Raw genomic sequence first — 15,560 nt, 5'->3', positions numbered from 1 at the left:
CGTTCTATCGCTTGTCCTGGAAGGGTAGTCAGTTGTTCTCTTCTTCTTTTGTGAATTTTATCCCAGTGAGGATGTTGTTTATGTGTCGGTGGGTTTCTTCTAGTTTTGTGCGTTTAATAATCATGAAGGTGTCATCTACATATCGGACCCAGAGTTTGGGTTGTATAGTGGGGAGCGCTGTCCATTCTAACCTTTGCATTACTGCTTCTGCAATCAGTCCTGACACTGGGGACCCCATTGGTGTTCCATTGATTTGTTTGTATATGTCATTGTTGAAGGTGAAGTGGGTTGTGAGGCACAGATCTAGTAGTATCATGGTGGTGTCCTTATTGATAATGTTTGCGTCCTGGGTTGTCTGCTTACTTGATTCGACCAGCAATTGTTTCTTTGGCTAGGTCAATGTTTATGGATGTAAATAGCATTGTTATGTCAAAGGGTATTATCATCTTGTTCTCTTCAGTCCTGGTGTTTTTGATGATGTTGAGGATTTTTGGGATGAGTGGATGTAGTGAGGAGTGTTGCCCATGAAGTATTTCAATTTCTGTTGAAGTTTTTTGGCAAGTCTATATGTTGATGTACCTGGTAGTGCGATGATGGGTCTGAGAGGGTCCCCAGTTTGTGTACTTTGGGTGTGTTGGATCCCTCTGGCTTCATTTTTTGGTAGTCTGTCTTGCTGATGTCTTCTGAGTTGTGTAATTTCTTCAGGGTCATTGTAGTCCGGTTTCCTAACTGTGGTGTCACGTCTATTGCCATCTGTTGGTAGGTGTCGATATCTGTTCGTAGTGCGTCACCTTTCTCGATGTATTGAGTTCTATTGAGGATTACCGTCATGTGTCCTTTGTCTGCTGGTAGGATTACAATGATCCTGCCTTTCTTGAGTCTTTCCAGGGCTTTCCTCTCTACTGTGTTGAATGTGTTCCACTTTCCTTTTTTGCTCAGTGTTGGGGTTATCGTCGGTCTGATGGTCTGTTGTTATTTAGTGTTGATTCCAGCGCAGCCAGGAAGTCAGTCTTTTTGGTGTCTCTGTGGTTATAATTCTGTCCACGTACTAGGATGGTCTTCCCAATGTCTGTAAGTGGTTGGTCCAAGATGTTTTTAAACCATAAATCTGTGTTATCCATGTCATTGATGTGGGTGATTTTGGACAGGTTTTCTTGTCGAGCTATTCTTTGTTCTGGTCTTTTGTGGTTGTATGCTGATGGTTTGTTCCAGTGTGGATATCCATTCCTGGTCAGTTGTGTTGGACTACAGAGTTTTGTGGTGCGCAATTTTCTGCTCTTATTTGTTGGGGAGGTTGTGGGCATTATTGATCAAAACCCTTATGATTCTGCGGCTGTTCTGTTCAGCTGTCCTCCATGCCTGTGGATTGTTGACAGGTGGTTTGTACCTTCAGCTTTGTGGTAGTACCTGCTTTCTGAGGCACTCGTGCAGGAAGTATCGTTGTTTGCGGGCCACACAAAGTCGGATGGCGTTTGCTTCCCATCTGTGGCCAGTTTAACAAGCGGGACAGAACACCGATGCTTCACCAGAGGCACACTGACAATGTTACCTGGCATTGTGATGAAACGTTTGCAACCAAATCTATCGGCTCGGCGAGCAAGTCTACAACCTCATCCATAATCCGAGCTACAAATCTTCTCAAAAACATGACTGACAATCCTAAAGTGGTTCTCAAGATAATTATTTACGCACTCAGGATTATTTAGCAAAAACTGTCCTTTGGGGAATCACCTGTAATGTCGGACTGTGTTGTGAGTTTGCAAACATAGACTGGTTGGCTAGGGTCAGTCCCTTGTTTGTTATGAACGGACGAAAGGATAGACTGTTTGATGTGATCTACTCGTCTTTGGGACATACAGCTGACAAACCCAGCATGATACTAGCTCTGAAATTTGTGTAATCACATTTCAGATCACAAGCTGTTCCTCAAAGTACTTCAAAGACAGTGATGTGCAGCCACTCCTGTGAATTTAGAAACATCGGAACCAGTTTACTCACAGGAAGCTCTTTGAAGCAACAATGTCTTACCAATCAGGTGTTCTCGCTATAAGATGCTGATTGACAGGTAACTATTGGCCAGAGACACCAGAGAAACCTTCTGTTCATAGTATCATTGAGATGTACAATGTGGAAACAGACCCTTCGGTGAAACTTGTCCATGCCAACCAGATATCCTAGATAAATCTAGTCCCATTCACCAGCCTTTAGGCCATATCCCTCAAAACCATTCCAATTCATGTATCCATCCAGATGCCGTTCAAATGTTGTAATTGTACCACTTCCTCTGGCAGATTGTTCCATACACGCACCACCCTCTGTGTGAAAAAGTTGCCTTTTAGGTCCCTTTTAATTCTTTCCCCTCTCATCTTAAACCTATGCCCTCCAGTTTTGGACTTCCCTACCCAGGGAAAAAGGCCTTGACTATTTATCTTATCCATGACCCTAATGATTTTAGAAACCTTTATAAAATCACCCCCCAGCCTCCGATATTCCAGGGGAAATAGTCTCAGCGTAGTCAGCCTCTCCCTATAGCTCAAGCCTTGCAACCCTGGAAAAATCCTTGTAAATCTTTTCTGAACTTTTTCATGTTTCACAATGCCACAATATGATTTCCCAACCCCTATAGTCAATGCACTGACAAATAAAAACAAGTGTACCAACATGCCCCCTCCCCCATATAGCATAAATGCTGTCCCCTCTATACTTCACACCAGCTCTCTTGAAGAGTCATCTAGACTCCATGTTAGCTTGCTTTCTCTCCATGGACACTGCCTGACCCGCTGGGATCTCCAGCATTTTTTTGTTTTCAGTCAAGCATACCATCTTGTGTGAAATAGTGTCATGCAATCTTTTATTTTGACCTGAGCAGCAGGCAAATATTTTTTAATCAGTAACCGGTTTGTAGATATTTTTAACCAACCTATTTCAGATGTGTTATGACACATGTCTGGTGTATGTAGGACCTGAACCTTGGTGTCCTAGCTCAGAGGCAGGGACATTATGACTGGTCCACAAGAGCACTAGTATCTGGGCTGTGTTCAGATTGTACAGCGTTGATTTACAAGTGGCTTTGACCTTGGTAAATATATTACAAAGATGTAAATTAATATTTACAAAGAGTAACTGTATTTCAGAGGATGTAATGAATAATCTCACAGCAGAGTGCAATGAAGGAGCTGCAAATCTATGATATGCTTCTCATCAGAGCAATATATAGCATCTACTTCTGGTGTAAAACACTAATTAAGGAAACTATCTAAACTTTAGCTAGACTGTTTCCAGTTAGCCATGTGGCTGATGTCAATGTGATAACTGGTGCAATTAGCAAACCTTTGGGTTGGAAAGCAGCTTTTATTGGTGCCTTCAGCACCACAGGAGAATACACACTCCTCATGTCTTGTAGTCCACTCAAGGTGCTTTGAAAATTATATGTTACATGGAAATATCAAAGATACATAGTTGACTTATTTTCTTGCGCAGTGGTTAGACAGTACTGATAATGGCTTTTTAAGAATTCCTGAATGTCATCGATATTTTTGGTGCTACATTATACTGGGCATGCCATTGCAAAAGAGGACAATATTCAAAGGAGACTATTATTATTGTGTTGGCTACTGATTCCCCTGCTCAATTCCTTCTGTCTGTGTTTCTATGTAAAATCCAATGTCTTTAGTAAGTTCCTGATAAGCTTAGTACCAGACTGATTCCTGGGTTGTCTGGACTAAGGTATGAAGAGAGATTGGATCTGTAAAGACTATATTCATTGGAGTTTGGAAGAGTGAAGGATATTGCATAGAAACCGGGCTAGAACAGGACTAGACAGGGTAAACGCAGGAAGGATGTTCCTGGTGACCAGGGAGTCTTGAACCAGGGGTTACAATCCAAGGATATGGAGTAGGCCATTTAGAACTGAGATGAGGGGAAATGACTTCACCCAGAGAGAGGTGAGCCTGTGGAATTCTCTGCCATGGATAGTGGTTGAGGCAACGGCATTGAAAGCTTTCAATATAGTTAGATATAATTAGAATCAATTAAACAAATAAGACAGAACAGGCCCTTTGGGGCTCTGTTGTAATTTCCCTATTAACCACTACCAGAAAATCATTTGTATCTCCAATTATTCAATTTACATAGAGCTGTAGAATTATAGTATCACAGAATCCCTACAGTGTAGAAGCAGGCCGTTCGGCTTGTCAGTCGACAATGAGTCTGTTTCAGGCAAAAGCTGGGATTTTCTTCCTGCTGCTAGAATTGCATGTGAGACAATCTATTTTACTGAATTTGCCTTTGCTAAAGGCGTGTTTATGGAATCTTACTATATTGGAACTATATTACTATATTGGTAGATGAGGGAAGGGCTGTAGTTGTCATATACATGGATTTCAGTAAGGCGTTTGATAAGGTTCCCCATGGTAGGCTGATGGAGAAAGTGAAGTCTCATGGGGTCCAGGGTGTACTAGCTAGATGGATAGAGAACTGGCTGGGCAACAGGAGACAAAGAGTTGTAGTGGAAGGGAGTTTCTCAAAATGGAGAACTGTGACCAGTGGTATTTCACAGGGATCCATGTTGGGACCACTGTTGTTTGTGATATACATAAATGATCTGGAGGAAGGTATATATGGCCTGATTAGCAAGTTTGCAGATGACACTAAGATTGGTGGAGTAGCAGATAGTGAAAGGGACTGTCGGAGAATGCAGCAGAATATAGATAGATTGGAGAGTTGGGCGGAGAAATGGCAGATGGAGTTCAATTCAGGCAAATACGAGGTGATGCATTTTGGAAGATGCAATTCAAGAGCGAACTATGTGGTAAATGGAAAAGCCCTGGGGAAAATTGATGCACAGAGAGATCTGGGTGTTCAGGTCCGTTGTACCCTGAAGGTGGCAACGCAGGTGGATAGAGTGGTCAAGAAGGCATACGGCATGCTTTCATTCATCGGACAGGGTATTGAGTACAAGAGTTGGTAGGTCATGTTACAGTTGTATAGGACTTTGGTTTGACCACATTTGGAATACTGCGTACAGTTCTGGTCGCCACATTACCAAAAGGATGTGGATGCTTTGGAGAGGGTACAGAGGAGGTTCACCAGGATTTTGCCTGGTATGGAGGGCGCTAGCTATGAAGAGAGGTTGAGTAGATTAGGATTATTTACATTAGAAAGATGGAGGTTGAGGGGGGACCTGATTGAGGTCTACAAAATCATGAGAGGTATAGACAGGGTGGATAGCAAGAAGCTTTTTCCCAGAGTGGGGGACTCAATTACTAGGGGTCATGATTTCAAGGTGAGAGGGGAAAAGTTTAAGGGAGATATGCATGGAAAGTTCTTTGCGCAGAGGGTGGTGGATGCCTGGAACGCGTTGCCAGCGGAGGTGGTAGAGGCGGGCACGATAGCGTCATTTAAGATGTATCTGGACAGATACATGAATGGGCAGGGAGCAGAGGGTACAGATCCTTGGAAAATAGCCGACAGGTTTATACAGAGAATCTGGATCGGCGCAGGCTTGGAGGGCCGAAGGGCCTGTTCCTGTGCTGTAATTTTCTTTGTTCTTTTGTTCTTTTTGGAACAGTTACTAAGTAGTGGATAATTTATATATATATTATTTTGTTAAACATTCTGATTGAGTGACAGTTAAGCCAACTCTTTTTCATTTATTTTTATCTTGTTTATATTTTAATTGTCGTGTCTGAATACAATGTATTTTGTTTCAAGCCTGGTAGTTTGAGCAATTGGATTGCATCTGGATCTCAACACCTTGCACTTACCTTTAAACCAAGAAAAAGTTAGGGTCTAAACTATCTTCTGAATATACCTTAAGGAGGTTTGGTCTGGTCCATAACTCTGACCCCTTCAGTGTCCTGTGGGCAAGTACCCCAAGATCCTGCTGTTCCTTGGAGCTTCCTGGTTTCTTGACCATTTATCTACCCTTTACACTTTTCCAAAATGTGTTAAACTTGGGTCAAACAAAAGTGTTGCTGGGATACAACTAATCCAGACAAGGGGATTTGAGTCCTCCCTTCTGCTGTTCCTTCTTCCAAAGTGCATCCCTCATATTTATCAGCAGGCAATTCCATCTGCCACTGATCTATCCATCTGATCAACCTATCTATATTCTCCTGTAACCTAAGGCCTTCCTTCTCACTGACAATCACCCAGTCAATTTTTGTGTGATCCATAAACTTCCTTATCATTCCCCACCCCCCAAAATTCTTGCATGCCTTGTTTTTATATAAATATATATATCACAGACAATAAGGGACCCAATGCTGGTCCATGTGGTATGCCACTATTCATTGGCCCAAGTCACACACACAGCCTTCTACCACCACCCTCTGTCTCCTGCCACGAAGCCAGTTCTGGATCCAACTTGCCAAGCTGCCCAGAATTCCATGTACTTTTATCTTCTTTATCAGTCTCCCTTGTGAAACTTTCTCAAAATCCATATAAACAGCATCATCAAACAACCCTCACTAACACACCTGATCACTTCCTTGAAAAAAATCAATCAAATTTGTGAGGCATGATAAACCCATGCTGACAATTCCTTATGAAACCTTACTTTCCAAGTGGAGATTAATTCTCTCCTTAAGAATTTTCTCCAAAGGTTTCCCAACCATTGATGTAAGACTCACTGTCTGTAATTCCCTGGTTTATCTTTGCCACCCTCCTTGAAATGTGGAACTGCGTTAGCTGCCCTCCAGTTCTTTGGCACCTCCCTTATGACCAGAGAGGAATTAAAATTTTGGATCAGGGCTCTTTCAATTCCATCTCTCTCAGCAGCCTGGGATACAGCTCATCCAGACCTGGGGATATGTTCATATTTAAACTGGCCACAACCTCCAATACCTCCTCACCCCTGGTGTTAAGCTGCTCAAGAACCTCACAGTCCTTCTTCCCGGATCCTGTATCTACATCCTCCTTCTCCAAAGTGAAGATAGGTGTAAAGTACTCCTAGAAATCTTATAGAATCCGTACAGCGTGGAAACAGGCCCCTCGGCCCTACAAGTCCACTCAGACCCATTCCCCCTACCCTCTCCTAACACACCTAATCTACACATCCCTGAACACGGTGGGCAATTCAGCATGGCCAATCCACCGAACCTGCACATCTTTGGAGTGTGGGAGGAAACCGGAGCACCTGGTGGAAGCCCACACAAACACGGTGCGAATGTGCAAACTGCACACAGACAATCTGCTGAGGGTGGAATCAAACCCGGGTCCCTGGCTCTGAGAGGCAGCAGTGCTGACCACGGAGCCTCTGTGCTGCCCTTTTAAAGCTCATTTAATGCTCTACTAATGTTCTCTGATGTCATGTGCAGATTGGCCCCTTTTGTCTGTAATGGGCCCAATTAATCCCCTGTTATTCTCTTCCCTTTCCCTTGATTGATTATAGAATATCTTAGGATACGACTTCATCTTACCTGTCAGTGTACTGTCATGCTCCCTTTCTGATCTCCTGATTGTTTTCTTAAGATCCCCCTGTACTTTCTATACTCCACTAAGGTCTCTGTTGACTTAGAATAAAGAAAATGACAGTACAGGAACAGGCCCTTCGGCCCTCCAAGCCTGCACCGACATGCTGCCCGTCACAACTAAAGCCGCCTATGCTTCCAGGGACCATATCCCTCTATTCCCATCCTATTCATGTATTTGCCTTGTTTTCTTTGTACCTGTTAAAGCCTCTCTTTTCCTTTATATCCAGTCCTGAATATTTCTAAACATCATGGTTTTTCTGGGCTTGTTGCTCCTACCTTTCACTCGACATTGATCATGTTGGACCTGTACTCTCAGCAATACCAATGACCGTCATTGTTCTGCTGTGGGTAGAAAGCGGGAAAGGAGTTTGAGTTGGATGATCAGCCATGATCATACTGAATGGTCAAGCAGTGTCAAAGGGCTGAATGGCCTACTCCTGCTTCTATTTCCTATCTTTCTATCTTACACTTCCAGACAGTTCATTCCAGATCATTGCACATAACTGATTAGAAGCAAAGCAACAGGAGGAGACAATTTACGCTTTGAGCGACTTTGACCATCCAATGGGATCATGATTGGTCTGTAACTGATCCTCACAAACCTACTTTCATTTCTGCTCCTCTACCCCTTATTCAAAGAAAGTTTAAATTTGGGTCAACCGAAATGTTGTTGGAATGAGGGGATTAATTGAAAATATTAAAACCGAGCTTGATTGATGTCGTTGGGTCAGATCAGAAACGGTTGAGGAACTGGAGTTACAAGGTAGACCAGATGTGATCTAACAGAATCTTGGTGCAGGGTCTGACTACTAGCTTCATCATCTACTGTCACTGTGCTGTGATCTCACAGAGAAAGTCCTTAACATTCAGCTGCATCCTCCTTGTTCTTTCCGCAGACACACTTTACAAATATGATTAACACAGGAATCACTTCTGTTACACTTGGAACAAAGTAACACAAGGATATCGAGCATCTCTGAAGAAGTCTTCAGCTTGTGTCAAAACAAACAGTGATTTAACGTTCCTGATGAATTTTAAAATCCAAGCAATGTCTGTCCACGTTAGAAATGACTGCCTACAAGCAGCAGTCATGTGCTATTACATCAACATCTACTCCTTTCAAAAAACTCAATCATTGATTAGTGATCAATTTATACTTTCAGAAAATATTAAAAAGTTCTATAGTCCCAACCATCTTCAGCTGCTTCATCAATGACTTTCCCTCCAGCATAAGGTCAGAAGTGCAATGATCAGCGAACATCCCCACTAAGTTCAGCACCATTTGTGACTCCTCAGATACTGAAGCAGTCCGTGTTCAAATGCAACAAGATCTGGACAATATCCAGGCTTGGGCTGACAAGTGACAAGTGACATTTGCACCACACAAATGCCAGGCTATGACCATCACCAATAAGAAAAAATCTAACCACCGCCCCTTGACATTCAATGATATTACCATCACTGAATCCCCCACTATTAACATCCTGGGGGTTATCATTGACCAGAAACTCAACTGGACTCACCACATAAGCACAGTGGCTACAAGAGCAGGTCAGAAGCTAGGAATACTGTGGTGAGTAGCTCACCTCCTGACTCCTCAAAGCCTGTCCACCATCTAGAAGGCACAAGCCAGGAGTGTGATGGAATACTCCCCACTTACCTGGTTGGGTACAGCCCCAACAATACTCAAGAAGCTTGACACCATCCAGGACAAAACAACCCGCTTGATTGGCACTACATCCACAAGCATCCACTTCCTCCACCACCGACACTCAGTAGTAGCAGCAGTGTGTACTATCTACAAGATGCACTGCAGAAGTTCATTAAAGATCCTCAGACATCACCTTCCAACCCACGACCACTTCCATCTAGAAGGACAAGGGCATCAGATATATGGGAACGCCAACACCTCCAAGTTCCTCTCCAAGTCTCTCACTATCCTGACTTGAAAATATATCGCCATTCCTTCACTGTCGCTCGGTTAAAATCCTGGAATTCTCTCCCTGAGGGCATTGTGGGTCAACCTGCATCAGGTGGACTGCAGTGGTTCAAGAAGGTAGCTCACCACCACCTTCTGAATGGCAACTGGGAATGGGCAAGAAATGCTGGCCAGCCAGCAATGCCCCCATCCTGCAAATGAATAGAAAAAAAAATGTGGAGCTGGACAAACACAACAGATCAGGCAGCATCAGAGGAGCAGAAAAGTCAACGTTTCTGGTTTACCACCTTCATCACAGTGTAAACCCCAAACGTCAACCTTCCTGCACCTCTGATGCTGCCTGACCTGATGTGTTCCTCCAGTTCCACACTGAACAATATCCTGGCTTGGACTAAAATATGGCGAATGACATTTTTCTTATTTATTCATTCATGAGATATGGATATTGATGGCTTGGTCAACATGAATTGCCCATTCCTAGTTGCCCTCAAGAAGACAGTGGTGAGATGCATTCTTAACCCACTGCAACCCTTTCAATGTAGGTAGACTTACAATGCCATTAGGGAGGGAGTTCCAGGATTTTGACCCAGTGTCACTGAAGGAATGTCAGTCAGGATGTTAAATGGCTTGGATGGGAACTTGCAGCCCAAGCCTGGATAGTGTCCAGACCTTGATGAGTAGGAATAGGGATTTCTTTAGTGTCTGAGCAGTTCTGAATATTGTGCAGTCTTTCGAGATGATTCAAAGGTGTTTGAATCTTGAAAAGGAACAGACTGCAGGGCAACATGGAGGAAGCAGGAGAATGGCAGTTGGTAAACAAAATGAAATGATCAAAGGAAGAATCAGTGTAGGTATGATGGGCTCAATGGCCTCCTTCTGTTCTGTAATAATGCTGTGATTCTGTGTGATTCAGGACCAAGGCTGTGCTGCATTGTCAGCAGTGTTCACTTTCTGCACAGATTGATTTTCCATCTGCCTGTTTAAATTAATGTAAAAGATCGACATTATAATTTAAAGAAGAGTTTCTTGGTAACTTGGTCAACATTTAAACACCAACCAATAAGATAAACAGCAGATTCACTTTCTATTGAGCTCATTGTTTGTGGGATCTTGCTGTTCACACACTGATCTATACAACAACAACATCTGCATTTTCAAATGAATTATCATTTGGCAACCTGAAGGCAGTTAAAATCACCATGGAAATGTAAGTTCCTTACCTGGTCTCTTCCCTGTATGAGTCCAAATGATAATTGGTCATTTCTTTGAATCTATAATAAAGTGAATGACATAACCCAGCAGGAGGCCATTCACTCCATTCTATCTGTGCTGGCATCCTGCTAGTTACGAAAAAGTACACTCAATCGTGTATCAATCATCATTATCAGGAGCACAGAGAGAAAGTCCAATTATTATCATCTCAAATTACTTTTTGGAAGGAGATAATATGTTGGACCTGAATAGAACAATTATCTGCATTACTGAGTAAGAGAATGGTTTGGGTGTGAATGGGGAGATATTAAAATGTGAATAATCTGATTCAATATGAATAGAATACATATTTGTTTTAAAGGGTAAGATTTATAAGATTGGAGCACGTCCATTATGAATACAAATTGGATGACCCTTTTTAACAGCAACAAAAATTACTTTGTCTATAAAACAATTAGATTCTGCTTGCTCCTTGTCATATGATAGGGTTAGGATTAGAGTGAGGATGAGGGTCTGAGTCTGTATTAAGGCTAGGATTAGGGTAAGCATTAGGATTAGGGTGAGGGTAATCGTTAGGGTTGTGGTGGAGGGTACTGTTAGAGTTAGACTTAAGGTTAGGGTTATCTTTATGCTTAGGGTTAGGTTTAAATTGAGGGTGATTGTTAAGGTATAGGTAAGGGTTTGGGTTAGGGTTAGGGTATGGTTATGGTGAGGATTAGGTCTAATGTTAGGGTTGCAATTAGGTTGAGTTAGTATTAACGTTAGGGTTGGGGTGAAAGTATGGTTAGCATGAGGATGAGGGTAAGTGTTCAAGTTTGGGTGAAGGTTAGGTTTAAGGTTAGGATTCAGGTAAGTTTTAGATTTGAATGAGGGTATGGTTTGGCGGAGGATTCGGATTAAGTTTTGTGTCTTATGGAAAGATAGAATATCGGAGCATTTGGCCCTTTGAGTCTACTCTCTCATTAAATATGATCATAGCTCGTTGCTCTGGTCATTCTTCTTTCTTGAACTTTTCTTAAAACATTCAGTTTGTACCCATCAGCCCACAGGTAACATTAGGTCTCAGTGAATAATAGTAGGACATTCTTCTGGGTCAAGGACAGACAATGCTCATGTTTCTGTTAAATTCCTCCTGTCATCACTTTGCTAAAATAATAGAGAGGAGTTTGTCTTCTGTGATAACCACACAGTCATCAATACAAGCACGATCTGATGCAAAGGGAAAGAAAGAACATGCATTTAGATAGTGTCATTCACAATTTCAGTCCATCCTAAAGCATTCCTTTAAATGCTGGTGTAGTGTAGTCACTGTTGCAATGTCAGAAACTTTGCAGCTAAACTAGACCGAGTAAGATCCCAGGAGAAACAACACAATCATGAGCTTTCTTCTGTTGTTAAGTATTGCTATGAGGTATGAATATTGTTTTGCATCACCAGCTTCATTGTACCATGGAATCCTTTGTATGTGCATAAAAGGCTTTTCTTGGCCTTGCTTACGAACTCAGCTATATATTTAACACCTGTCTCCTCCAGAAATGCACAGAATCACAGCATTGTCATAATGTAGGAGATTCTGCCCACCCTGTCAGTATTGGCTGTCAAATCAATTTCAATGAGAGCCAGTCTCCTGCCTTTTCCCATAAACCTGCACATCGTTTCTATTTGAATAATTATCCATACTCTCTTGAATTAAATCTGTCTTCCCCACATTACTAAGCCTTAACCACTCATTGTATTAAAATAGCTTCTCCCTATCAACTCCATCCAGACCCCTCAAGATTTTGAAAACCTCAATCAAATCTGCTCTCAATCTTTTCTCCATGGAGAACAGTCACAACTTCTTCAATCCAACCTCATAGCTGAAGCTTCTCATTACTGAAGCCATTCTTATCAGTCACTCCTGCTCTATTTCGAATGCATCCACATCTGTCCTATAATATGGTGCCCAAACTGTACATAATACTCCAGCTGAGGTCTAACAAATGTCATGTACAAGTTCAACATCACCTCCCTGCTCCTGTATTCTCCATCCATATTAACGAAACCTCAAATACTGTATGCTTGTTAAGAGCTCTCTCTACATGTCCTGCAACCTTTAATATCTAATGTACATATACACCCAGGTCTCTTTGCTCCTTCACAGTAGCACACTTGATTTTATACAATCTCACCATATATTCTTTGTTCCAAAGTGCAGCAGCTCACACTTCTCTGCATTGAATCTCATTTGCCACCTGCCTGCCCACTCCACCAATGTGTTAATGCCCTTTTGAAGTTCTGTACTGCCCTCCTCCCAGCCTATAATTCTCCCAAGTTTTATGTTCCACAAACCTTGTAATCATCTCTTGCACACCAGATCCAAAACAAGGGTCATAGAAACATAGAAATATCATCCAAACCAATTCAGTGCCTCCTGGTATGTTAATCCCACCTTTCCAGGAATCAGTCTGGCAAATCTACGTTGCATTCCCTCTATCAACGGAATATCCTCTTTCAGATGAGGAGACCAAAACTACACACAATACTCCAGGTATGGTCTCACTGAGACCCTGTACAATTGCTGCAAGACATCACTGCTCTTGTACTCTAATCCTCTCACTATGAAGGCCAACGAACAGTTTGCCCTCTTTACTGCCTGCTGCTCCTGCATGTTTACCTTCAGTGACTGGTGTACAAGGGCACCAAGGTTTCATTGCACACTCCTACATCACAATTTAAAGATAATTTATAGGTCCCAATACTGAACATTGGAGAACTCAACCAATAATCTTCCTCCAGCTGAAAGATATTGACCATTACTCTGTTTTCCATCACTCAGACAATTCTGTATTCTCATTGCCACTGTCCTTTTTATTCAATGACGTGGACATTTCTTTAGAAGTCTGTTGTGTGGAACTGTATCAAATGCATTCTGAAAGCCGATCCACACCAGATCAACAGCACCCTCTCAGCAACCATATCTTCAGGAAACTCTGGCAGGTTAGTTAGACATGATATTCTCAATCAAATCGATGCTAACTCTTTCAAACTTACACACAGTTTTCCATATGACTTATAACTTTCTTCCAAATAGTTGTTTCTCAACGTGACCCCACCATCAAAGTTAAACTGAGTGGTCTCCAATTGCTGGAACAAGCTTTACAACCATTGGAATGTGGTAATAATGTTTGCAGTTTTTTCAGTCCTCAAGCACCCCCCTGAATCTATGGAAAAATTGAATGATAATTATTATGTTTATGAAATTTCTGTGTTTTTCTTTCTTCAATATTTTTGGGTACATCTCATTTACTCCTGAAGTATAGCTAAAGGCAAGACTTATACAATTAAAAGTAGGGCCTTGGGTAGTATTGTAGAACAGAGGGATCTAAGGCTTCAGGAACATAAGTCTTTGAAATTGGCATCACATATAGACAGGGTGATTAAGAAGGCATTAGCACACTTTCCTTCATTTGCTCAGACTCAGACTTTTGCGTATAGGAGTTGGGTCGTCATGCTGAGGTTGTACATGATGTGGGTGAGACCTCTTCTGGAGTATTGTGTCCAGTTCTGGTTTCCCTATTAAGGAAGGACATTATTAAGTTGGAAAGGGTTCAGAAGAGATTTACCAGGATGTAGCCGGGAATGGAGGGTTTGAGTTATAAGGAGAGGCTAGGTAAACTGGGACTTTTTCACTGGAGCATAGGAGGTTGAGAGGTGATCTTATAGAGATTTATAAAATAATGGGGGGTATAGATAAAGTGAATGGCAGGTGTCTTTTTCATAGAGTGAGGGATTTCAAGACTGGGGGCATATTTTTAGCTCATATTGTAGAATCTGCCTGTAGATCCCTCAAAAGAACACTTTTCTCTGTATCTCGGCCATATCCCTCTATTCCCTATCCACTCATTTGGAGGTATTCAGTCAAAAGCATGTTCAAAGAGGCCAGTTGTAAAAGGTGTGTAAAAGGAGAAAAGTGACATAGACAGGGCAGAGACAGAGGGAGGGAATTCCAAGATAGGTTCCAGGCAAGTGAGGGCACATCCACCAATGATGGAGCGATTATGATAGAGAAAACACAAGAGGTCAGAACTGAAGGAGCACAGATCCCTTTAGAATTGTTGTAATGTTGCAAGAGGGATGCAACAGTTCACAGAGAGATATTGATAGATTACACAAGTGGCAAAAAGTTGACAAATGGAGTATAATATGGGAAAATGTGAAGTTGTTCATTTTGGAAAGGAGAGCAAAAGAACAGCATATTATATAAATGGAGAAAATCTACAGAAAGCTGCAGCACAAAGGGAATTGGGTGAAATTGTGCATGAAACACAAAAAGCTAGCACACAGTGGGCAGCAGGGAATCAGGAAGGCTAATGGAATGCTGGCCCTTATTTCAGAGGAGTTAGTGTATAAGAGTAGAGAAGCATTATTGCAGCTGTACAAGTTACTGGTGAGACCACATCTGGAGTACTGTGAGCAGTTTTGGCCCCCTAACTTAAGGAAAGATATTATTTCATTGGAGGCAGTTCAGCGAAGATTCACTAGGATGATCCCTAGTATGGAGGGATTGTCTTATGAACGAAGGTTAAATAGCTTGAGACTCTACTCATTGGAGTTTTGAAGAATGAGAGGCAATCTCATTGAAACATACAGCATTCTTAAGGGCCAATTCTGAGAGGATGCTCCCCCTCATGGGAGAGTCTAGAATCAGGGGGCATATGCTCAGAATAAAGCGGCACCAATTCAAGGCTGAGATAAGGAGGAATTTCTTCTCTCAGAAGGTTGAGAGTCTTTGGAACTCCTGTCACAGATAGCAGTGGGGCAGAGTCCTTGTGTACATTTAAGGTTGAGTTGGATAGATTTTTCTGTGGCTCAGCATCACATTGTTTTGTAGAACTCCTATGAAACACCTCGAGATATTTTATTGCTTTCAAGTTTCTATATAAATTTTAAAT

The sequence above is a fragment of the Rhincodon typus genome, chromosome 12 (genome assembly GCF_021869965.1).
Source record: "Rhincodon typus isolate 14 chromosome 12, sRhiTyp1.1, whole genome shotgun sequence".
In the NCBI taxonomy this organism is placed as follows: Eukaryota; Metazoa; Chordata; class Chondrichthyes; order Orectolobiformes; family Rhincodontidae; genus Rhincodon; species Rhincodon typus.
The sequence above is the reverse complement of the archived record's forward strand: the minus strand, read 5'-3'. Positions refer to the sequence as shown.